Source organism: Lepidochelys olivacea (assembly GCF_965140295.1).
Source record: "Lepidochelys olivacea isolate rLepOli2 genome assembly, chromosome: 1".
NCBI lineage: Eukaryota > Metazoa > Chordata > Testudines > Cheloniidae > Lepidochelys > Lepidochelys olivacea.
The window spans coordinates 159,367,610-159,392,445 of record NC_140411.1 but is presented as its reverse complement, the minus strand read 5'-3'; the positions used below and the strand labels follow the sequence as shown (position 1 = coordinate 159,392,445).

At 44.2% G+C, this 24,836-nt stretch overlaps 1 protein-coding gene across 2 annotated transcripts in view; it reads right to left on the bottom strand.

The window, feature by feature from the left end:
• LOC311531527 (cystathionine beta-synthase-like) overlaps positions 1-18,545 on the bottom strand; it is a 52,876-nt gene extending 34,331 nt beyond the window's left edge. Inside the window, exons 1-2 of one of the 2 annotated variants that reach the window (XM_084648969.1) lie at positions 18,406-18,545; positions 7,363-7,414 (exon numbers count right to left, since the gene is read on the bottom strand). The gene's annotated coding sequence lies outside the window, so the exon portion shown is untranslated. Of the gene's footprint in view, positions 1-7,362; positions 7,415-18,375 lie in introns of both variants that reach the window. The other variant, XM_084648970.1, reaches the window with a different exon arrangement.
• Positions 18,546-24,836: the final 6,291 nt, after the last annotated feature.

The window sequence follows — 24,836 nt, the reverse complement described above, 5'->3', positions numbered from 1 at the left end:
AATTGGATCAAAGCACTCTTCTTCATTTTATCTCCATTATTTCCCTCTAGACCCATGCCCAAATCTCTCTGTCCAGAATAAACCTATAAAGATAACATTGGTCAGTGGATTCTAGGGTATGCAGCTGTATTAGGGTATTGAGGATAGAAGGTAAATGATTCAGAAGAATCAATTAGTCAATATGCTCTTCAGGTTTATTTGTCTTTACTTCATTTGTGCATTAGGCCATAAGGCATTAGCCATCTGCAATGGCAGAATAGTGGCAGCAAGCAAAACAAAAGCTTCGTGGGGCATTCTCTGACGCAGATTCATTTTTCACATCTACAAAGACAGGCTCAAACCCCAGATAAAGTCACTCGCACATCAGTGACTGGCCAAGATTTTAAAAAGTGACTAGTTAGTTATTTTTTGGTGCCCATCTTGAGACACGTTGAAAGGGCTTGAGATTTTCCGAAGTGCTGAGTGCCCACCTTCGAAAACAGTTCCTTTAAGGGGGTCTCAAATTGGCCACCCAAAGCCTATTATTCACTTGGAAAATTTTGGCCAGTGTGATTATTGGTGTCAAAACCATTGCAGGCTCTGCTCTGCAGAGGCCCTGGCCTTGGGAGAGAGGGTGATGCGCCTCGACCAGGACCTCACTGGCAGAGCAGTGCAGGAAAGGTTGACAACAGCTATGCCTGGCTTTATCCCCTCACTTTCACGAACACTCCTCAGCATGTGTGAAGTGTAGGCCGACAGGATACGCATCCTGAAACTAAAATATCTGTGTACATGAACACATTTTTTCCAGTCACGAAAAAGATATTCTAATCCTACATTTAGGCCAAATTATGTCCTGACAAACCATAAAGCCCCACTGATTTCAAGGCAGGGCAGAATTTGGCCCTTTCAAAAAATGTAAACCAATTATGCTAGACAAATAGTAGCTGCTATGAGGCGCAACACACACAGCTGTTCAGATATGCTCTGCTGCATTTATTTTATTTTGTTTACAATTTAAATGGATTTTAGACTTTAACAAGGTTGCCCAGTTTTCTGCTGATATTATGCCCAAGATTAAAAGCTCTTCCACTTCATTTCTCAGAAACTCCTTGTAACTCTTTGGGACTTTAGCTTAAAATAGAAGCCTCCCAGTTTGCCATGTTCCTAAGCATAGATTTAATCCAAGAGAAATTTGATCCCCCTCCAGGAATCTTATTACTATTCACTATTCGTCAAAGTAAAATCTTTCTCCTGTGCTTCAGAGCACAGGGGTTAAAATCTCCCACCATTAAGCCTTCTATACTGGGCATAAGATACTGCAAAACAAAGTGGACAGGACTGGTAAACAGGATTAGTAACAGTTGTGTGGTAGGGATATCAGATAAATCTGTAAATTCTGTTAAACAGCGGTTGAAAGATTCCCAAATATGGGAGAACAAATGAAGCCCTCTTATATTACTGCTTGCCAGGATACTGCCACACTGCCCTTACTGATTTGGTATTGGGGCAGCTGGCTACACCTGTCTCTTCCTTCCCCAGCCCAGCTGCTCAATGCTCACTTGGATCCAGACCAAGCCTATGCACCGAAGGTTGGTTGACTCAAGTTATGTCAGCATACAGCTGCTGACTTGTCTGCCACTCAGGCACATGGCTAAGCAGTTGCTTGCCTCAGAGCTACACCACAAGTGCTTGTGTCAAAGTAGAATGTGTTGTACCATGTGTCGGTATCTTAGTAGACCCCATGCTACTTTCCAGCTCATTGCTGGTATCTCACAAAGCATTTCACCTAGGGATCCAGTTCCCACTTTCTCTATCCCATAGATGTTGTGCCTTTTTAAAAACTCCACAGCCCCTCACACCGCTTTTCAGGTTCTACCAGATCTCTGGCAGAAGCATGGACCCTGCACAGCTCAGCATAGTTCTCACAAGTGTTGCTAATACAGGAGGTACAATTCACCTGTGTTAGAAATGTCCAAATTATTGTAATTTATTTATGTAGGGTCTTGTTTTTGCAGACAATAATAAAAAGGTACAGTTGTATGTTGGTGCCTCTGGCCCCCACAGATCCCCCTGGTGCTCACTGCATCTCCTAGCCCCCGCTGCTTCCCCCTCCCATTGCCCTGAGCTCCCTTCCGTAGCCTCATACCCCAGGCTCACCCTGTTCCTGGCCTCTTGACCACAGCACCAGATAAGACTAACCCAGTGACTGAAGCTGGGAGGAGGGGAAGAGCTGAAGCCCCTCCCCCATCTCTGCCCAGGAGGCTGTCATGGCTGCAGGAAAACCCCCTAGGGCCACATGCAGCCACAGTAGCTGCACTTGAGAAATGCTGGCTTTGAAGACCATTTTAACAGTCAGCCACAATAGTGTTATGTTGCTTATAATGTGTCTCTCATGTGTACTTATTTGCTTTTACTTAGTAGAGCTTTTACTGCTATGTATTCTGTAATGTGGGGGGTAGGCTAAGCAAGATACTGAATTTCCAAAAATTCAGCAAAGAAACAGGCAACAAAATCAAAGAACAAACAAACACAAGATTAAAAACCTTTTATCAACACTAACTGGGTGAACTGTATTTTAAACCTCCAGTAAAAATAGAATTAAAAAGCAAACATTCATGTCCATGTATGTAAAACCTAATAACGGACTATTTTCACAAGTTTTCACAGCTTGGTGTACGTGTAGCTATTGCTCTCTTTGCTGTCCCCTGTGCTGTGGAGTGGTAGGGGTAAGGGGGTACACCATGCTGCCACCTGTGTGTTGGGGTTGTAGGGAGCAGTGACCATGGAGTTCTCCAAGGACTGGAAAGGCTGCTGAGTTCAGGATCTTTGGGCACGAAGGTGAGTAATGCTTTGCAACATTGTTTGTTGCTTGAGTAATCCCATTATATCCTGGTGCATTTTCCAGTGTGCCTCTTGGTCCTTTTGCTTCTCCTGCAGTAGCCACTCTCTCCGTTCCCAGACCTTTTCCATGGTCATGGGGCCTCTCCAAGTCCTGCATTCACAGTCTGAGGCCATAGAGGATTGGAGAATCTTGCAGAACAGATCCTCCCAGTCCTCTTCTTGCTCCTGTTGAGGGTCAGATGTTCAGCAGGTGCAGAGGGGCACCCCTCGAGGCCCCTGATTAAAACAGACACGCTCCTGATTAAAACAGACAAATGCACCATTAGATTTGCAACTGCTATGGAAAGGAAAAGATGCGTCAGAATTCCTTTCCCTTACTCCCATAAATACCTTTAGAAATGCGAACTGTCACTTCAGCTTTGGAGCTGATCACTACAGCACCATTCTGCAGCTCAAACCATAGTCAGTATGGCCTAGTGGCAAGGGAGGGAGAAAAGAGGACCGTGGAAGCTATAAATGTTGGGCTCCCCTACCTGGGTATGGGTATAAGGAAAGTGCTGAGAGTGCTGGCAATATTTTCCACAGGCCACAGCGATCCGGGCTGATACTGACTCATGAGGCACAAAGGCAGAGAACCCAGCTGCTGGCAGCATCCCAAAGCCGCCCGTGGGCTCCAAGCCTGTTGTCACCTGGCGCCATTGCAGTACTCACCACAGGAGTGGCATGGAAAGTCTCCTATCACAGTAGAAGAAACCAGGCTGCCATCCCTAGAAATCACTGGGAACGGACTGTAAAGTATCTCCATGTGCGTTTCATGGAGATCTCTCAAGAAACTAAAACGGACAACCCTACACAGATAAAGTAGTCTGCCCTGGCTCCCTGCCTAGCTCAACAAGCCAAAGGACTGAAAAGCAGATGCCAACTACCTGTTTGTTCCACCGCTACCCGAGCGCAGGACACTGATCTGAAGGGGACGGTGTTATCCGACAGCCATAATGGTGTTTTTGAATTTATTCCCTATTCCCATTACATTAGGGAAGACAGCCTTCAAAAGGGAGTGCCTCTGTTTTGAGGTTGCGGATGGAATGGATGCCATTTCTAAATGGGGAAGAAGAACAGAGAGGGAGGGAGGTGACTTTTGGGAAGTGAAAAGCAAAGAAGTGAAAACAAAAAAGGAAAAACGCATGTAGACACTTACCAAACTCCCTTCCCCTTCACCAGCAGGTTCATCCACGCTTGTGTGGAGGGGCTGGCTCAACTCCAGCCAAGTTTCAGATAATTCCTGGCTTGCAGCATGCTTTGAGTCCACCATCACGTCTTTATGTCCCCATGCATCCACCTCCTCCTCCTGCTGGCAGGAGTCTCCACCTTGGGCTCCTGCAAAGTGACCATCGTGGTCTGCAAGGTGCTGGTGGGGTCGCTGCCAGGTATGGCATGCAGGTCACTGCAGAAGCAGCTGGGCTGCATGACCGCACCAGATTTGTTGCTGCCCTCCCTGGCCTTCTGGAAACCATGACAATTTGCTTTCATGGGACCCTGCTGCTCGTCCCTGTTTCAGCATCCTCCTGCACAATTGGCACAGGCCATCAGGAAACAGCATTTCAAAAACCTAAAGGGGCAGGTTTTGGGTTTCTATGACCCCTGGGCAATGAAATTCAAAACTGTGACTAGAACCACCACTCTTGCAGGAACAGCGGTATTGTGGTACAGCTGCTGGAGGAGTCAGTCAACACAAAAACACAGCCGCTACACTTGCTCTGCACAGCTCTACACCACACAGGGAGGTGGTGTTATTGTTAGGGTTACCATCCCATCCCTTGACTCCCTTATGTCATTGATTTGTCACATGGGTAAGGGAAGGCCAAATCAAATTTTTGGAGCAGCACTAAGCAATGTAACCATTGGTTAAACCTCGTTTTCAGTGTAGAATTCAGCCTGAAGAAATGTAGCTTTTTAACAAGTAACCACAAGCTAAATATAGGTTTTCCTTTTGTGTTGTCCTAAGACTGCAATGAATTGCACATCTGAAATAAAAATCATGGATACGACTTCTTCTTTGAGACTTTGCCTGTTAAAACAGGATAAATATTCAGCAGTGTTCCCCCCACTCCCACCCCGCTCCCTTGGCAGGGCTTTGTTTTTGCACTTGCAACACAGGTAAGGAGATGCCAGGAAGAATTGAGAAAGCCATTAATGAACCTTTCCCTTTCCAGAATTCTAAGTAAACAGCAAATGCTGGCCACATACGAGCACGAAGATGTTTTATTGCAAAGAAGGTTCAGAGAGTACTGTGTGCAGGGGAAAAGTTAAGCTTTAAAACATAGTAGCCAGCTCCTCCTTATCCCAATTTCTTAAAACTTGTGGAATTTATTATGTCCATTCCTATCTCAAATGTAGCAGTGAAAAGATTATTTTCCTCGTGTAAACAGATCTGGACAGACTAACAGAATCAATATTTAGCTGGTTTCTGCAATATTAAGCTTCAAATTAACTTTAATTTCAATTGCACATGTACACAGTTTTATTAATTGATTTTAAAACTGATGTACTGAAATGTATTAAAACTGATAATTACCATTTTAAACCTTAAAATTGCAGCTTGTGATAATTGCATTGTATACCTGAGGGCAACAGAAATGAACACCCAAGGAAAACAAATACACAACATACTAAGGGAAAAATTTCTTTAAAATGTTGTTTAAAATGAAGTGTTATCCCTTATTTTTCATGTGTTTCCCCCTTATTTATATCCAACAAAGGTGGACATACAGTTATTGTGTTGCTGTAACAAGGTGCTTACGTTGGCACGAGACAAATTTTAATGTAAATGCACCTCTACCCCGATATAACGTGGTCTTCGGGAGCCCAAAAAATCATACCACATTATAGGTGAAACCGCATTATATCGAACTTGTATTGGTCTCAAGCACTTCTGTTATTAAAGCAGCCCCACCCCCCAGAGCATGTGTTATATCAGGGTAGAGGTGTATATGCACAACTAGGATGATGCAAGTCGCTTACGCCCACCAAACTGCAGGGCAGAGCAGGCCCAAGCAATGAGAGCAGGGGAAGACAGATATTTTCTGTTTGTAGTTCCTTAGCTCAGTGGCCTTAAGGAGAAGCTGCAGTCCTGCTGGAAGTACTGATGGGGCTACCAAACGTAGGTGTTCGGAGAAGCACAGCACTGAGCAGCCCTACAAACTTCTCCTCCAATGAAGCAATCTGGAGAAAACTCCCCAAGGAAAAGCAAAAGCTAGGAGAAATGCTCCCCCTTTGGCCCCTCCCAGGGGAAGGAGCAAACAAGCCCAAGTATGGTATGGAAAAGATCTGTTGAGAGTTCTTCTCAGTTGTAAGCTAGTACTGCCTACATGTATCAAAATAAACATCTCCAGTGTTAGAAGGCAAAATCCAAAAAGGAACTCCATGCTTTATAAGCTAGTCTAAGCCTATATAAAGTTAATTTCTCAAAGTCCAGCCAACTGTTTATTATGGCATGATTGGGACTTGTCTCCATGCCTTCATAGTTGTATGTTTGGCAGCTAGAAAAAGTATCTGGCTTAAGTCTTTGAAAGTGTCTCTGCTTTTTCTTAATATTTTTACAACTACTTCTACGGCTGTACAGCACCTAAGCACAATGGGGCCGCAATCCTGATCAGGGTCCCTCAGTGCCACTATAATATAAACAGACACATGTCATGTATCTGGAGGGGATATTCATTTAATAAACTGGAGAACCACGAGACACTGGAACCGTGTGATGATTCTAAAATGTTATTCTGAATTTTACTGATCATGCACCACTGATGAAAACATGGCTTCGGCCCACTAATCCATCTCCCTGGAGCGGATTCTTACACTCCAAGCATTTAAGCAGTTTTAAACAGTCACCATTAACCCCCCTCTTCTCTCCCCTCCACTCCCCCAAAACAAAGCCACACTTCGAGAAGTGTTTTTAATTTCTCCCAAATGTTTTTAATTTCCCTTTCCCGCCCTCCACAAAACAAAAAATTAAAAAGACAGCACATACCTAAACCTAAGACAGGGCATGTTTAGTCCTAGACAAGTAGTAAGTACCAGTATGAAGCCTGATATTTGACAGCCATAAGGGGTTAAAAACTGGAATTTTATATCACTGGGAAACTGGACATTTCCAGCTACCCAGTGGGACTCCGCATGTTGTTATATTCATACGAAGTCCTGATATACCAATCCACAATATCATGATAGTTTTAGTATAATAAACTTATTCTAGAGATTTTAGGACTTCCTCTGAGGCACATGTAGATATACATATGATTGATGAAACAGTTGGCCTCTATGTACATACACAAGATTATGTGTCTACAGGATTTATAGTTGATATGTGTGTTTGCAAAGCACACACAGTGAGAACACTGAGTTCTGGAACAGCCAATACCTTTGTTATATTCAAACAAGGAGGAAGGCAGTGAGAGTTTGCCCAACAGGAAGGGATTTGCTTATGTTATTAGTGATACTAAGTGCTTCTGTAAGAGGGTCAATTATGAACCTGAAACTTACCGCCAATGCCTTAAACTTTTTGCTTCAGGGGTCTCCAATACAGTTTGTTCTCCTAAAACAAAAAATGAGAAAAAAAATGTTTTGAAAGACTCTTCTTAAAGAGAAAGAACAACCTTCTCTGTGTGTACAATATAGAAACAAGTAATGCCATCTTTGAAAAGTGCCATTTGGCTGGCTGCAGTGGGTAAAGAACAGAAAGGTTGTATATTGTAGCAACAAACAGCAAAGAGACAGCTTCCATCACTGGGCTCTGATTTCGCCAAGTCACCTTGAGCAATGGCTATGCAAAGGGAAGGCAGTAGACTGGTCTGTAGCAGAAACTCTGGACCAATTCAGATTATTCAGTCTGTGCATAAAGCTTTTAAGCCTGGTTGCTACATCGCTTCCAGATGTATAAAAGAGTGATATGCTTGAATATTTGCTACAGAAGAGCTTGTATCTATGTGCTGGAGAAAAAGTATATTTGCAGCCTGCTGCCCCCATTGAAACAGGGTTGTGAGCCCAGGTGCTGGAACTAGAGGTGCTGGGGGTGTTGTCACACCTCTTGGGTTGAAGTGGTTTCCTTCATTTACAGGATTTACAGTTTGGTTCAATGGCTCTCGGCACCCCCACTGTAAAAATCGGTCCAGCACCCCTGGTTGTAAGGAAGCCCATTCTCTCAGAGACACCCCCTATTCATGGAGATATCCATTATCTCCTTCCTCTTATATTCCCCCCTCACAATACCTACTTAAAAACAGATCTTCTGCTCACTCCTTTACTTGGAATTTTCTTCAGCTAGCAGCCTGCTCTGAACTTTGCTTTCCATATCAGTGCCAGCCAGGCCACTGGAGTGGCTCAATAGATTGCTGGAGAGATCTCAAGGGCACCAGTTTGAGTCCCAACTACGCCAGCAGGGGCTAAAAGTTGTCACTCTGATCACTGGGATCTGGACTGAGATCACCAGTGTGACAACCATCCACATCCCAACTGGCACCTCCATGGGGAGTTCAGACTGAGTGAAAACTCAAATGCCTTTCTGTCCCTAGGGTAGGTCCCTACAGAACAGGGTTGAAGACCAGACTAGGAAACTGTTCCTGACACTGTCTGCATTGTACTTTCCCCCCCATTGTACAAGAAGTCCATTTCCAAGGCTATTTATCTGACGCAGTGTGTGCGCGTTAAACATCCACAAAATAAAAAAAATAAAATAAAATAAAGTTCCCACATAAGATCTAACATCGCACCTGAAGCTGAAGTTAAGTTGTCCAAAAACAAAACAAAACACAACCAAACAGGTTTATGAGTGAGATCTGATGGCTATCTGAGGGCTGAATGCTAAGTAGAAAGTAGGGTGCAGGACTCCATCATGCCTTGTCTGGAGAATGGGACTATATTTCTCTGCCATTTATCCTAGTTCTTGACTTGAGTTTGCTACAGAAAGAGGTGGAAGATGGAAAGAGCAGTTTGATGTCAGTATCTAGTGGCCCCAAACATCTGAGTCAGATCAGTTAGCAAGGCCTTCAGAGGCAGGTACACGTACTGCTGATACACACTGCATTTCTTAATCCCTTTACTCGTTGGGGTGGGATTCTCAAAAGCACTCAGAGCTGGCCTTACTCTGCTCTCACTGAAGTCAATGAGAAAACTTCAATTGACTTCAATGGGAGCAGAGTTAGGCCAACACAGAGTGCTTCTGAAAGTCACATTCTAGAAACAAAGAACAGAGAAGAGTGCTCTGGTTAAGAATGCACCCTTCTCCCAGAGACTAGGGGTATGTCTACACTACGAAATTAGGTCGAATTTATAGAAGTCGGTTTTTTAGAAATCGGTTTTATATATTCAAGTGTGTGTGTCCCCACAGAAAATGCTCTAAGTGCATTAAGTGCATTAACTTGGCGGAGCGCTTCCACAGTACCGAGGCAAGCGTCGACTTCCGGAGCGTTGCACTGTGGGTAGCTATCCCACAGTTCCCGCAGTCTCCGCTGCCCATTGGAATTCTGGGTTGATATCCCAATGCCTGATGGGGCTAAAACATTGTCGCGGGTGGTTCTGGGTACATATCGTCAGGCCCCCGTTCCCTCCCTCCCTCTCCCCATGAAAGCAAGGGCAGACAATCGTTTCGCGCCTTTTTTCCTGAGTTACCTGTGCAGACGCCATACCACGGCAAGCATGGAGCCTGCTCAGGTAACCGTCACCCTATGTCTCCTGGGTGCTGGCAGACGCGGTACGGCATTGCTACACAGTAGCAGCAACCCCTTGCCTTGTGGCAGCAGACGGTACAGTACGACTGGTAGCCGTCATCGTCATGTCTGAGGTGCTCCTGGTCGCCTCTGTGAGGTCGATCAGGAGCGCCTGGGCAGACATGGGCGCAGGGACTAAATTTGGAGTGACTTGAGCAGGTCATTCTCTTTAGTCCTGCAGTCAGTCCTATTGAACCGTCTTATGGTGAGTGGGCAGGCGATACGGACTGCTAGCAGTCGTACTGTACCATCTTCTGCCGAGCAGCCATGAGATGTGGATGGCATGCAGTCCTTCTGCACCGTCTGCTGCCAGCCAAAGATGTAAAAGATAGAGGGAGTGGATCAAAACAAGAAATAGACCAGATTTGTTTTGTACTCATTTGCTTCCCCCCCTCCCCTGTCTAGGGGACTCATTCTTCTAGATCACACTGCAGTCACTTACAGAGAAGGTGCAGTGAGGTAAATCTAGCCATGTATCAATCAGAGGCCAGGCTAACCTCCTTGTTCCAATAACAACGATAACTTAGGTGCACCATTTCTTATTGGAACCCTCCGTGCAGTCCTGCCTGAAATACTCCTTGATGTACAGGCACACCCTTTGTTGATTTTAGCTCCCTGAAGCCAACCCTGTAAGCCGTGTCGTCAGTCGCCCCTCCCTCCATCAGAGCAACGGCAGACAATCGTTCCGCGCCTTTTTTCTGTGCGGACGCCATACCAAGGCAAGCATGGAGGCCGCTGAGCTCATTTTGGCAATTAGGAGCACATTAACCACCACACGCATTATCCACCAGTATATGCAGCACCAGAACATAGCAACGCGATACCGGGCAAGGAGGCGACGTCAGCGCGGTCCCGTGAGTGATCAGGACATGGACACAGATTTCTCTGAAAGCATGGGTCCTGCCAATGCATACATCATGGTGCTAATGGGGCAGGTTCATGCTGTGGAACGCCGATTCTGGGCTCGGGAAACAAGCACAGACTGGTGGAACCACATAGTGTTGCGGGTCTGGGACGATTCCCAGTGGCTGCGAAACTTTCTCATGCGTAAGGGCACTTTCATGGAACTTTGTGACTTGCTTTCCCCTGCCCTGAAGCGCATGAATACCAGGATGAGAGCAGCCCTCACAGTTGAGAAGCGAGTGGCGATAGCCCTGTGGAAGCTTGCAACGCCAGACAGCTACCGGTCAGTTGGGAATCAATTTGGAGTGGGCAAATCTACTGTGGGGGCTGCTGTGATGCAAGTAGCTCACGCAATCAAAGATCTGCTGATATCAAGGGTAGTGACCCTGGGAAATGTGCAGGTCATAGTGGATGGCTTTGCTGCAATGGGATTCCCTAACTGTGGTGGGGCTATAGACGGAACCCATATCCCTATCTTGGCACCGGAGCACCAAGCCGCTGAGTACATAAACCACAAGGGGTACTTTTCGATAGTGCTGCAAGCTCTGGTGGATCACAAGGGACGTTTCACCAACATCAACGTGGGATGGCCGGGAAAGGTGCATGATGCTCGCATCTTCAGGAACTCTGGTCTGTTTCAAAAGCTGCAGGAACGGACTTTATTCCCAGACCAGAAAATAACTGTTGGGGATGTTGAAATGCCTATATGTATCCTTGGGGACCCAGCCTACCCCTTAATGCCATGGCTCATGAAGCCGTACACAGGCAGCCTGGACAGTAGTCAGGAGCTGTTCAACTACAGGCTGAGCAAGTGCAGAATGGTGGTAGAATGTGCATTTGGACGTTTAAAGGCGTGCTGGCGCAGTTTACTGACTCGCTTAGACCTCAGCAAAACCAATATTCCCACTGTTATTACTGCTTGCTGTGTGCTCCACAATATCTGTGAGAGTAAGGGGGAGACGTTTATGGCGGGGTGGGAGGCTGAGGCAAATCGCCTAGCTGCTGGTTACGCGCAGCCAGACACCAGGGCGGTTAGAAGAGCACAGGAGGGCACGGTACGCATCAGAGAAGCTTTGAAAACCAGTTTCATGACTGGCCAGGCTATGGTGTGAAAGTTCTGTTTGTTTCTCCTTGATGAAACCCCCCGCCCCTTGGTTCACTCTACTTCCCTGTAAGCTAACCACCCGCCCCTCCTCCCTTTAATCACCGCTTGCAGAGGCAATAAAGTCATTGCTGCTTCACAGTCATGCATTCGTTATTCATTCATCACACAAATAGGGAGATGACTACCAAGGTATCCCAGGAGGGGTGGTGGAGGAGGGAAGGAAAATGCCACACAGCACTTTAAGCACAGCACTTTAAAAGTTTACAACTTTAAAATTTATTGAATGACAGCCTTCTTTTTTTTGGGCAATCCTCTGTGGTGGAGTGGCTGGTTGGCCGGAGGCCCCCCCACCGCGTTCTTGGGCGTCTGGGTGTGGAGGCTATGGAACTTGGGGAGGAGGGCGGTTGGTTACAGAGGGGCTGCAGTGGCAGTCTGTGCTCCAGCTGCCTTTGCTGCAGCTCAACCATACACTGGAGCATACTGGTTTGGTCCTGCAGCAGCCTCAGCATTGAATCCTGCCTCCTCTCATCACGCTGCCGCCACATTTGAGCTTCAGCCCTGTCTTCAGCCCACCACTTACTCTCTTCAGCCCGCCACCTCTCCTCCCGGTCATTTTGTGCTTTCCTGCACTCTGACATTATTTGCCTCCACGCATTCGTCTGTGCTCTGTCAGTGTGGGAGGACAGCATGAGCTCGGAGAACATTTCATCGCGAGTGCGTTTTTTTTTCTTTCTAAGCTTCACTAGCCTCTGGGAAGGAGAAGATCCTGTGATCATTGAAACACATGCAGCTGGTGGAGAAAAAAAAAGGGACAGCGGTATTTAAAAAGACACATTTTATAAAACAGTCGCTACACTCTTTCAGGGTAAACCTTGCTGTTAACATTACATACATAGCACATGTGCTTTCGTTACAAGGTCGCATTTTGCCTCCTCCCACCGCGTGACTACCTCCTCAACCTTCCCCCCTCCCTGTGGCTAACAGCGGGGAACATTTCTGTTTAGCCACAGGCAAACAGCCCAGCAGGAATGGGCTCCTCTGAGTGTTCCCTGAAGAAAAGCACTCTATTTCAACCAGGTGACCATGAATTATATCTCACTCTCCTGAGGATAACACAGAGAGATAAAGAACGGATTTTGGTTGAATGCCAGCAAACATACACTGCAATGCTTTGTCTACAGTGATTCCCGAGTACGTGTTACTGGCCTGGAGTGGTAAAGTGTCCTACCATGAAGGACACAATAAGGCTGCCCTCCCCAGAAACCTTTTGCAAAGGCTTTAGGACTACATCTAGGAGAACCGCAAATGCCAGGGCAAAGTAATCCTTTCACGCTTGCTTTTAAACCATGTATAGCATTTTAAAAGGTACACTCACCAGAGGTCCCTTCTCCGCCTGCTGGGTCCAGGAGGCAGCCTTGGGTGGGTTCGGGGGGTACTGGCTCCAGGTCTAGGGTGAGAAACAGTTCCTGGCTGTCGGGAAAACCGGTTTCTCCGCTTGCTTGCTGTGAGCTATCATCTTTTTCGTCCCCAAAACCTGCTTCCATATTGCCTCCATCTCCATTGAAGGAGTCAAACAACACGGCTGGGGTAGTGGTGGCTGAACCCCCTAAAATGGCATGCAGCTCATCATAGAAGCGGCATGTTTGGGGCTCTGAGCCAGAGCGGCTGTTCGCCTCTCTGGTTTTCTGGTAGGCTTGCCTCAGCTCCTTCAGTTTCACGCGGCACTGCTTCGGGTCCCTGTTATGGCCTCTGTCCTTCATGCCCTGGGAGATTTTCACAAAGGTTTTGGCATTTCGAAAACTGGAACGGAGTTCTGATAGCACGGATTCCTCTCCCCAAACAGTGATCAGATCCCGTACCTCCCGTTCGGTCCATGCTGGAGCTCTTTTGCGATTCTGGGACTCCATCATGGTCACCTGTGCTGATGAGCTCTGCATGGTCACCTGCAGCTTTCCACGCTGGCCAAACAGGAAATGAGATTCAAAAGTTTGCAGTTCTTTTCCTGTCTACCTGGCCAGTGCATCTGAGTTGAGAGTGCTGTCCAGAATGGAGCACTCTGGGATAGCTCCCGGAGACCAATACCATCGAATTGTGTCCACAGTACCCCAAATTCGAGCCGGGAACGTCGATTTAAGCGCTAATCCACTTGTCAGGGGTGGAGTAAGGAAATTTATTTTAAGAGCCCTTTAAGTCGAAATAAAGGGCTTCACTGTGTGGACGGGTGCAGGTTTAAATCGATTTAACGCTGCTAAATTCGACCTAAAGTCCTAGTGTAGACCAGGGCTAGAAGAAACTGTCTTGTTACATCCCAGGCAACAGCCAATCTGTGCCTCTTGACACAGAAAAGATGACCTGACTGTACTGCAGGTACCGAAGTGGGAAAGCAGAGAAATCTGAAGTCTCATTAAACTAGTGTATAACTGTGGTTTTGCAAGAATCTTCTAAACTTTCTGATACTCAGATATTGCAGCATTTGGTGACTTATAAACACCCACAAGAGGCAAACTCAGGAAGGACTCTAGGGCCATGACTCAGCATATGCTTAATCTTAAACAAGTAGTCCAATTGAAGCCAAAGGTGCTTTGCTGGAGTGGGGCCTACCTGAATTATACTATGGCTCTGTGGAAGACGTACATCTCAAGAGAGGTACAGAGGGGCTTTTGGGGTTCAAAGCTGTTCAGTCCAATTCTCTCGCAATAGTCTTATCCTATAGATGAAGATGAATGCACAGCTGTTTCTCTGCATCAATATCATTCTTCCTCAGTGCTGAACTGATATATCCAAGACCTCCCCTGTGGCTTGAAATAAAAACCTTTTTCCCCTGCCCCTTTAACATTACCAGGATGTTAAAACTAGGGTTGATGGCAAAGTAATGGTCAACATTGGGTATCAAACTACCCAGAGCAAGTTCAGCAAAATGTCCCAGGTTAACACTTCACACAGAAAAAAGGACTTCCTGCATACAGATCTGGAGCTAGAGACACTGGTGTACTGAGTACCAGGACTTCTCATGAGGGTGTGTCAAATCACCTTGCTGACCAGTGTTTTGTTTTTTAAACACACACACACACACAGTCCAACAGATTTTCTGCATAACAAGACTCCTGTATAGGGTTGCCAAACCTCCTGGATTTTATGGGAGTCTTCGGGAATTAAAGATTAATCTTTTTAACTGAAGACTGTCATTTGATGAAACCTCCAGGAATACGTTCAACCAAAATTGGCAACCCTACTCCTGTACAAATATCAAAGCATGAGAGCATTAGAGAAAAGAGACTGGAAAGTTTCTGTACCTAATCTGGAGATGGTAACTTTCATTATCCAATTCTGTATTTAAGTGGACTACTTTTGTTTATACTAACAGCAGATCTGACCTTTCCTCCCCAGAGCATAAATATGTAGAGATACTCTGCACTTCTATAACGCTCCTAATGTATAGCTCTCAGAGTACTTTACAGAGCATAGGGCGGGAAGTATTATTCCTTCCATTATACAAGTAGGGAAATGGAGGCACAGAAAAAAATCAAGTGACTCGCCCAAGATTACAGAGAGCAGGAAATGGAATTCTGATCTCAATTCCTAGTTCCACATGCAATTCACTAAACAGCTGCTGTTCCACAGTCCTGTGGTACATCTCTTACTTGGGCAATATCTGTAATGAATGCTGGTGGAAAGGGGCACCTGTCCCTACTGAACAGAAGTGCAGTTAGCAGTTCTGGATTACCTGTTTCTTGTAGAGAGACTAAGAGTAAGGCACTCTCAGACCTAGTCTGTACACAAACTTGAGCTAGTTGTAACTAAATCACACCTTTAGTTAAACCAGTGAAAACCCCTCGCTGGATATGTATATCTGTTTGTACCTGGTTCTCCAGGTTTAAAAATGAAATTAAGTGTATCCACATAAAGTTGCATCAGTTTAACTAAATCAATTTTAAAAAACCCCACCCCCCGCAAAAAAAAAAAAAAAAAACCAACCAACCAAAACCCAGAACCACCAGATTTTAGGTAAACAAGTTTAAGTTTGCATAACGTCAAAGCCTCAGACACAATACGAACTTGATGCAAATACAGAGAAATGCCATAATGCTTCTCATGAAAACAGTTTAGATTAGCAGTAATGAGTGGACTAGCCAAAAAATTAAGCTAACTCAGCAGCACTGTTCTTTAAAAATCAAAGCAAAACATTTTTAGAGGCTTCCCGTACAAGTTATGTGGTGTAGAGACATTTCTTGTAATCTAACACCTCAAGGAATTAAAATGGTCAGGCGTTACTAAACACTGAGTAACACCCTCAAGTTAGAATTTTAACATATATTTCCTTAATGTGCTAAGCATAACAGAGCTTATACCTTGGCAGAGAGAACACTGAAGCAAGCTTGCCAAAAAGCAGAGCTACATCATGACAAATCCACTGTAACAACTTCAAACCCATATTAAAACAAAAAAAGCAGGATTTTGGCTTTTTATTTTTACAGCAGTGCTGCTGCATCACCAAGGTGACTGAAACAGAAGCAATGAGTTACATGCCTCCTTTTCCAACCCCACACACATTGGCATGTGGTAAATTACAGACTTAAGAGTTGCTGAGTCACACTCAATAAGGTAGAACTGTGGTAACTGAATCCCCACGCATTTGGATCAAAGCATATAATACTTGTTCAGGCAACAGTATGCAATGATCTCATTAAACTTTGTGCATGGTGGGGTCTCTTATTCCCAGAATTACTAGACTAAGCAACTACGAGTTTTATAAAGAACGCCTTCACCCAGCAGCATGTGCTTGTTTCTCCATCCCAATTTATCTCCCTCCATTTTACCCCTCCTCCATTTTATTCTCATTATATATGAGGTCTCCAGGCTCTTGTTTCACTCCCCTCACTACACTGGAATTTCCTTCCCCTTATTGAGTGTTCAGTCCTGCATGGTGCGAAGTACTCTGACTCCAATTCACCAGAGTCCCATTGACATAAATAGAACAATTACTTATTTAAAAGTGGACCACAAGGCTAGTTACTTCATTGGATTATGGCCAGCATGCTCAGCACCTTGCAGGACCAAGCACTTCGAAAGATATGGGATATACAGAAAAAATGACGGACTGTATTTATTTTAAAAAGGGGGGGGGGAGAGAATCAGATCTATTACTGGTCAATTCAATAATGTTTTATTGGTATTAGAATAATCATTTTTACTGTGGTAGCTCTCAGAGGCCCCAATCATATTCAGGTCCCCACTGTACTGGGGGTTGTATAAAACACACAAAACATTCCCCAGCCTTAACAAGCTACATAAGTGTTGTAAGAACAACATGTAAGAGCCCTTGGGTTTTTGGCAGAGGGAAGCCCAGGATGGTGAGACAAAGAACTAGTGCCAAGCCTGTAAGGGACAGGGAGAGAAACTGGAACACTAACACAACAAAGCAGCCAAACATGACCGATACACTAACAAACAGGCAAAGGAGACTCACTCAATAACAGATGTAGGCTTCCCAGCAGTTAACTCCCAGCCTTTCCCTCCAAATTTGTACTTTTCTTTACATTTCTGGTGGCCCTCCCACAGAAATGTTAACCCCTGGGCATCACAAACCTTCCATCAATCAATATTACTTGCAAATCATCCATTTCTAGAGTAGTTCCCACCACTTTGTTTTTCTGCTCACCCCAGGAAACAAAATAACCTCCAAATACATTTTAAAAATACACATTCCACAGGCCTGTGGAAAGACAATATTTACTATCCTTCTTTTATCAGGATAAGCACTACTGAGATGAATACAGTAAATAAGATTTTTGATAAATTAATTCACAAGAGATCTTCTTGATAAGAGGATTTTCCATCCAAAAATGTTTTCTCTACTGTCCAGCAGATTGCATGATGTTCTAATTAGCTTTACCCATCTTAAAAGCACTAGAATTTAATACACTGGAATTTTGCCAGAACAAAACCCAATCAAACACCATTTACCCTCTGAACAGTAACTGTAGAAAGCTATCCACTGCTATCCCATCTGCAAAAGCTATCTGTAATTCTAGTTCGCACTAGGTGTCTAAAGGAGATCCTGTTTCTAGGGCAGCATATTATGAGCACCAAGGATTTCAGCAAGACTTGGAATAAAAGAAAATGACTGGAACTTGGCACCTTGATATCTCTATGTGCCAGCCTAACACTATCACACATTCATACACATATTCATCATCATAGCAATTGGTCAAAATCTCATCCACCAGGATAACAGTCTCCAGATTTCAACCAGCACAAGCAGTTTATTTCACGCCGTTAATTTCCTAAAGGCCGAAGGACAAAGCAACAAGAACTAGACAGCTTTGTTCCCCAACTCCGACCATCGCATCAACGTTCACCCTACAGCATCCAGCAGGAGAGGCGGCTGACTCCAATCTCCACCATTGCCTGTATTTATTTTGGGGGGGAGGATATAGCGATGTAACGATGGCGCGGGGCTGGGGCACAGAGAATACCTTCGCTCCCTTTCGGGAAATCTCTAAATCAGACGAAGAAGGGAGGGGGGAGAGGAGAAAGCTAAACCCATTCGCCAGCGCCACGACTGCCACCTGGGTAACCTGACCTCTGGCAACCCCATCCACCGGCTGCAGCACAAGCTGATGCAACCGGAAAGCGGCAGGGAAGAGACACGCCCCGCACAAAGAACACGCAGATCGGGCAACAACGACGAAACCCCGGCAGTGCGGCGCATCTCCCCGGCCAACGGGAAGCCCGCGGGCTGCCCAGGCCGCTTCTCCCTCCGCCCGCTACCCCACGTCCGACCTCTCCCATCCGCACGCCGCTCGCACGTGCCTGGCCCGGCCGGGCGGGAAGAGAGGCGCGGCAGCCGCCCGAGTCCCGCTGCGCGTGGATGAGACGCCGCAGCAGCCGCGGCCCCGCAGCTGGTGCCCCGCGCGCGTGCGAAGGGAAGTCTCCCGGGCGTTCCCCCTCTCCGGCTTTTGGAGAGGGAACGCGCGCTGATTGGCCGGGCCGGGGGCGGAGGGGGACACGCCCCACCAATAGAAAAGCAGAGTCGCTCTCGCGCCTGTGTGCGGCCGGGGCTAGAGTCTGCTGCGGGAGGGTGTAGCTGGCCGGTTTGTCTGCGGGGCCCACGCAGCAGCAGTCGCAGTCAGACTGCCTAGGGCGAGGACGCATCCTAGGTCCGTCCCTCTAGCCCATCAGATAAGCACCAGCATCCACTCTAGAAGGAATGGGGCTACAGTATTTTTTCTTCTACCGCTCCAGGGAGCTAGCTACAGCTATATGCCACGGTCCTGCAACCGGACTTGTTCAGGCAGGCCCCTTTGTCCACACAGGTGCCATTACAGGAGTAGGGTCGTACGCACAGCAGCTCTGCACTGGTGAAAGCTGCTGTTACTCTGGTGATGGGTGCCATCAGAAGAACCTAGAGGGATATTAGTGAACAGCTGTAGAAATAAGTTATTTTACAGCATTTCACACAGCAATAAATAAGAAAGTGTGGTTTTGTGTTTTAATGGGCAAAGGAGGGTTGGATCCTGAAAGGGACAGAGCACTCAGGCCCTGTCTCAGGGAAGAACTTAAACTCATGCTTAACTTTAAGTGTGTGAGTAGTCCCACTGGATTTAACCATATGCTGCAGCAGGGACCAGAGTGTTCAATGCTTTGCTGAAGGGAGTCTTCCAGTTGAAGCCCTTTAAGGACTCAGGCCAGACCCTCAACAATATTTGGACACCTAGCTTCTGATGATTTCAGTGAGTTAGGCACCTAAATACCTCTGAGGATCTGGGCCTGAGTCCCCAAGCTAAGGAAGACACAAGCATGCTGCCACAGTAGCCTTGTGATGTCAATCATTCAAATAAGCAGTGAACTTGTAACTGAGGTTTTACATGTAATTTAGAGATAGTAGGCCAGCAGCTCCCTGTTCCTGCAGGAGTAGCATTTTCATCCAATCTAAATTTGATCTCACCTCTCCCCCTTGTTGTGGGGAATACATCCAACTCCTGCAGCAGCAGCTACTTCAATCTGAAAAGGAGTAGCACCACTCCTACCCAATAAGCCAGTGATAAACAAGGAATTTCAAGGCACATATAGCTCTTCATAACATTACACGTTCTTGTCTAGGGGTTTAATAAGATGTCAACCCACATGATGCACCAATGGTGTTGGAGGAAAAATGGCAATTTAAAATTTACACAGAATAGCACAGACTACAGCAAACAGGATTGCACCAAAGTATATACCTCACTCAACAATTTTTCCTCTGAACAAATAACACTGCAAAGCCCCAAATAGTGGTTAACTGCTCAGGCAAAATGGGCAACAATATTTAGCATTTATATAGGGTTTTATAATCAGTGCCTAATTACCTTGTCGTGTGCTGTGATTAATCCTCATTATTATCCCCATTTTACAAATATTGAAGCTAAAAATGGTTAAGGCCACAAAGAGTCAATTTGATCCACAAGTGGAAAACCAGCTTGTGTTTAGTTCAGGTGAGGCCTTTTCATTATTGAGTAGCTCCTCCTTGTTGCCAAAGTTTACTATTGGCTGCTCAGCAAAAGAGCCAACTCAGTTTCAGTCAGATGATGAGCAGCTCTAGCACCTCACAGCCACAAATTTGCTCAATATGTAGAATATTTAAGGGCCCTCAAAACTAGTTCTGGATGGCTTGGGAGGAGGGAGGTGGATGAGAAGCATAAACTAATGATTGTTAGGAAATATCACAGACAAACATTCAAGTCCTTCTCTGCAACATGAGGGCTAGAAACTTACCAGTGGGCAGAACCACCAAGAACTAAAAGGACCCTTCCCCCCCCTCCCCCCCCCCCAAAAAAAAAAAAAAAAAAGGAATGGTGTGTCCTGTACAGAATAGTCTGCAAGAACAGGAATGAGACACAGGAGGTGCAGCACAGGAGACTTTAGAGTTCCCAAGTTTTGACTGTTCGGTAAATGGCCACATCCTGCTCACTTTATTTGTATGAATGGTATTAGGGATTATCTTCACACACAGTTGTACTAGTTTAATTAAACGTGTAATTCCGAATAGCCATAGTGGTACAAAAAGGCTGTTTGAGTACTCCCATATAAACCTGACTTACAGTAGTTTAACTAAAAATCTATTTCTAATCCACCTAAATTAAACTGAAATAAGACACTAAGGCCTGGGCTACACTTGGGGGGGGGGGGGTTTCAAACTAAGATACACAACTTCAGCTATGCTATTCAGATCCGGCAGGTAGTGAAGACGTACCCTAAGAGAGCGGCTATACCCTGATTTCAGTTACACCAGTGCAATGCATATGTGCAGAAAAAGCCTAAGCCTCTTTGCTGTCTTTCGATCTGGGTGCTAATTAGTGCACACTGCAGTGACTGTATTTGACATATCAAAATATTTTAAAACAGATTTTAAAATAATCCAGGAACAAAAGAGTTTATAAAGTATGCAGATTGACCACCATTACAGATAAACACCACTACTGTACTGTTAAGGAAAATCAGCATGGTAGATCATGTATTATAGGGGGTTCACTCCTGACATCAACAAGGCCAAAGACTGGACCTGTGATACACATGGAATCATGAGAGATGGGTTTTGCCGATTTCCATATACATGATTTATTATTGTAGGCAATTGTTAAAATAAACAGTGACTATGGAAAAACAGAGACCCCACTAAACAAAAAAGCCTTGTTGACTAGTCCACCAACCAGGTCAAAGATGTTTATGTACATACAAAGTAAACAGTTCTAAGTTTGTGATATATCAATTTAGTCAGAAAAGAGAAAGACATTTAATATTTCTACAGTTACAATGAGTATATTTAATTAGAATTTAGGAATTCTACTTTCAAAAATCACTATCTAGAACAGAGGCAGGGTTGTGATACTGTACAATAAACATTTAGCTCCCAAGTAGCAGAATTATTACTTCTTAAAAAAATTCAGAGATGCAGCTCTCAGGCACTGAAGGCTTTTAAAGTAGTTTCTACTCTGCAGAGTGAGATTATACATGTTTGTAGGATAAAAGCACAGGAAATTTAGATTTAACCTGTCTGTGCAGATAGCTTGAAACACAGTGACAATGTCAGCAGAGGAACCAGCTACAATCACTAACCCTTGACTGAAACCAATTTACCAAGTTGTGTTGTACAATGACAGGGAGAAAGGGGGTGTGTTGGGCTTTTAAGACACTAATTACTTATTTCCAAGTCGTGCAAGCTCCTTCTATCATGTTTTTAAATAAAAGTGATGTGGTATTAGCCAAGACTGATTTCTACAATCATACAAAACAGATCCTGCAGCCTTTACTCAAGTACAACCCTTATTGATTTGTGTAAGGAAAGACAGTGGTCTCCACTTGGTAACACCAGTGCCCAAGTGCTATACATGGATTTATAATTGTTTTTAGATTGAGGAAACAAATACCATTCCCTAGAATATTAAAAAAAAAAAAAAAAGGAGAGATCTGTCTCTTAACAAATGAACGTAAGAGTTTAAAGAAAAGGAGTACTTGTGGCACCTTAGAGACTAACAGATTTATTAGTCTCTAAGGTGTCACAAGTACTCATTTTCTTTTTGCGTATACAGACTAACACGGCTGCTACTCTGAAACCCATAAGAGTTTAGTTGACAGGTGGGGTGTTTAAAATTTTTAGCACCTGACAACCTTGCTGGCACAGTTTTAAAGAAAAGTGTCTGGTTTAAAAGAAGGGTTATGTTTCTATTACTTGCAGATTATGTACCAAAAAAGCTTTATTTTGAACAAGTTCTCCATTTGGTTTTACAGTCTTAACATACATCATATTTATGGACAAGCAGCATTTTACAGAAGAATCAGATTTGAGACTAATACAAGTAAGAGGAAGTCACTTGGAATTATGAGTTTATTTAAAATTAAGCATATCCAGACATCAGAGGTACCATATGCTGTCATTTACTTGAGATTAAGAAATTCCATGAACTAAAAGTGATGTTTTTCAATAGAAGAAATCTTAACATTTGGATAGTCATGAGTAGGTACCTTTAAAAAAATATTACCTGTTCTACACTTTGTATATGGGGAGAAGGGGATAAGGATAATAAAGTGAAATTTCTCCATTTCCATTAAAAAGCCTAATTAGCTATTTTAAGTGGCTTCGAGGAAGTGACAACATTTGTGCCAAGTCCTTTTAAAAGTTCACACTGAACAATTTCACAAATGTAGTATGCAGTATTACAGGTGAAGGGCAAGGCTACAATGAAAACTGAGTTTGTGCTAGATTTGTGCTCTTGTGCTCTCACTAGTCAGGTTGTGGAAATGTAAAACTGTAAACGCTTTTCTTCCTTGTGAAATTCAGTGACATCCCCTCGTTTGCTATCAGTGTCCCTGAATGCATGTTTGAGTTATGTTATTAATTCACAAGGCCACAAAATGATACATTCAGTGGATTTCAATGACAGAGAAAAATTTTGAAGTAAAATAAAGCAAAGCATGAGAAATTGGGGTCTTTGTAATTCATTTGTGATGTGTACAAGTTTAGGTCTTGTTTACAAACGAAAGCTGTACCAGGCTAAAATGATTTAAATAAACTGGTACAAATCACTGTGTAGACACTGGCTTACATCAGTTGAGCTAGTTAGCAACATGACTTTGTGGTGCAGACAAGGTCTTACACATGCTGTTTGCCACGTGAAACACAAGAAAATAATCACAGATTTGTTTGTAGGCATTGCCTAAATGCACATGAATACCATCCGTATCTTGCTGGATCTTGCAATCTAACTATAAAAGCGTATTAAGTAACACAATGTCACCGAAGAGAAAATGGGTAAATCTTAACATGTACATTGAGATGAATTAGAGGGTTAAGAGTTAACAATTTCAACCTCTCAATTGGTGACAGGTTTCAGCTCATTGTGATACTGCCACTCAAGGTCATTGAAACACTGTTGAAGTCCTTGATTTCCCCCCCCAATCTGGTTAGTGAAGGCATTCTGCACAAATCTGGGAATAACTCAATTTTTATTTTGGCCCAAAAGTTCACCTTAAAGAGGTAAGATGTGTAAGATTTTCTGCTTCCCTCCTTCAATATTAATCACTATTTACCAATTCTAAGTGCCAGTGAGTGCGGTCTTTTCTTATGTTTATCATTTGGGAATAAAATAAAAACTAAAAGTTAATTATTACCCTGGCCACAAAATGTCTATATCCACTGTATTTACATAGAGCTATTCTTCAACCACTTTTAGGCAAGTTCTCATTAATACAAGCTTTTGAAAACACTAGTAGCGTTAATAAATTTCCTCCCTTTCTGAAAGCTAAATAATTCCTGACGTACAGGAAGTTGTAACTGGTGGATACTTTCTACAACCCTATATGCTATTTCATGGATTGATAAGCAGACCGGGATCCAAGTCTGATTATACATCTTGTAAAGTCAGCTACTGTACAAACTGTATAGCACTTAAGATGCTCCAGCAACTTGTAAGTGAGAGGCTTTAGCGCTAGAAGAGGCATTGAATCCCATAAAATGTATTTTGCTTTTATGAAGTACAGCTATGATTTGCAGTTGCAATGAAGACTGTAGATAGAGCAAGCCTAAAAGTATCAACTTCAAAATATAATAAAATGCTCTTGTCCATTAGCTTTGCTATGTAAGTGCCTTATGTAGGAAAAGATGCTTTTAACTACAGTTCAGATCTTCTCTTAGAAGTGAGCAACAGATGGAGAAGGTACAGTGTACTTTTCACTAGCGTCCGACTTACTGCTTATCCTGAATACTGATATGCTTTCAGTTAAAAGGACAGCCAATGGAACTTCAAGTAAAAGAAACCTTCCATGAAGGTGGATCTGATACTTAGATATTTTTTTACACAGAACTCATCCTGCTGTATGGAGCATGAGCTTTTGCATGATAACTTGATGGTCTGTTATAAGATACTGCATTCATAACTTTAGCCTTAAATACTGCACTAGATACACTGTCCTCCTAAGGAATCACCTGAGGCAGGTAGGTGGGGTGTGGGGATGTGTGTGTGTGTGTGTGAAATAAAAAAAACCCGCTTAACTATGAATTCTGGCACAGCCAGGAGTAGCAACTCAACTACTCCAGAGGGCTTAGAGAATAGGCTTTAGATTTTACACCAATGAATTGGATTTATTGTAAATGCCACAGTCACAGCGATAGACAGTGCAGACTTCTATTAACATACATATTTTTGTAACTTAGCATTTCTACTGAGTAAATAAATGCACTTTGCACAGCCTTCCTTTAAATGTGCCTA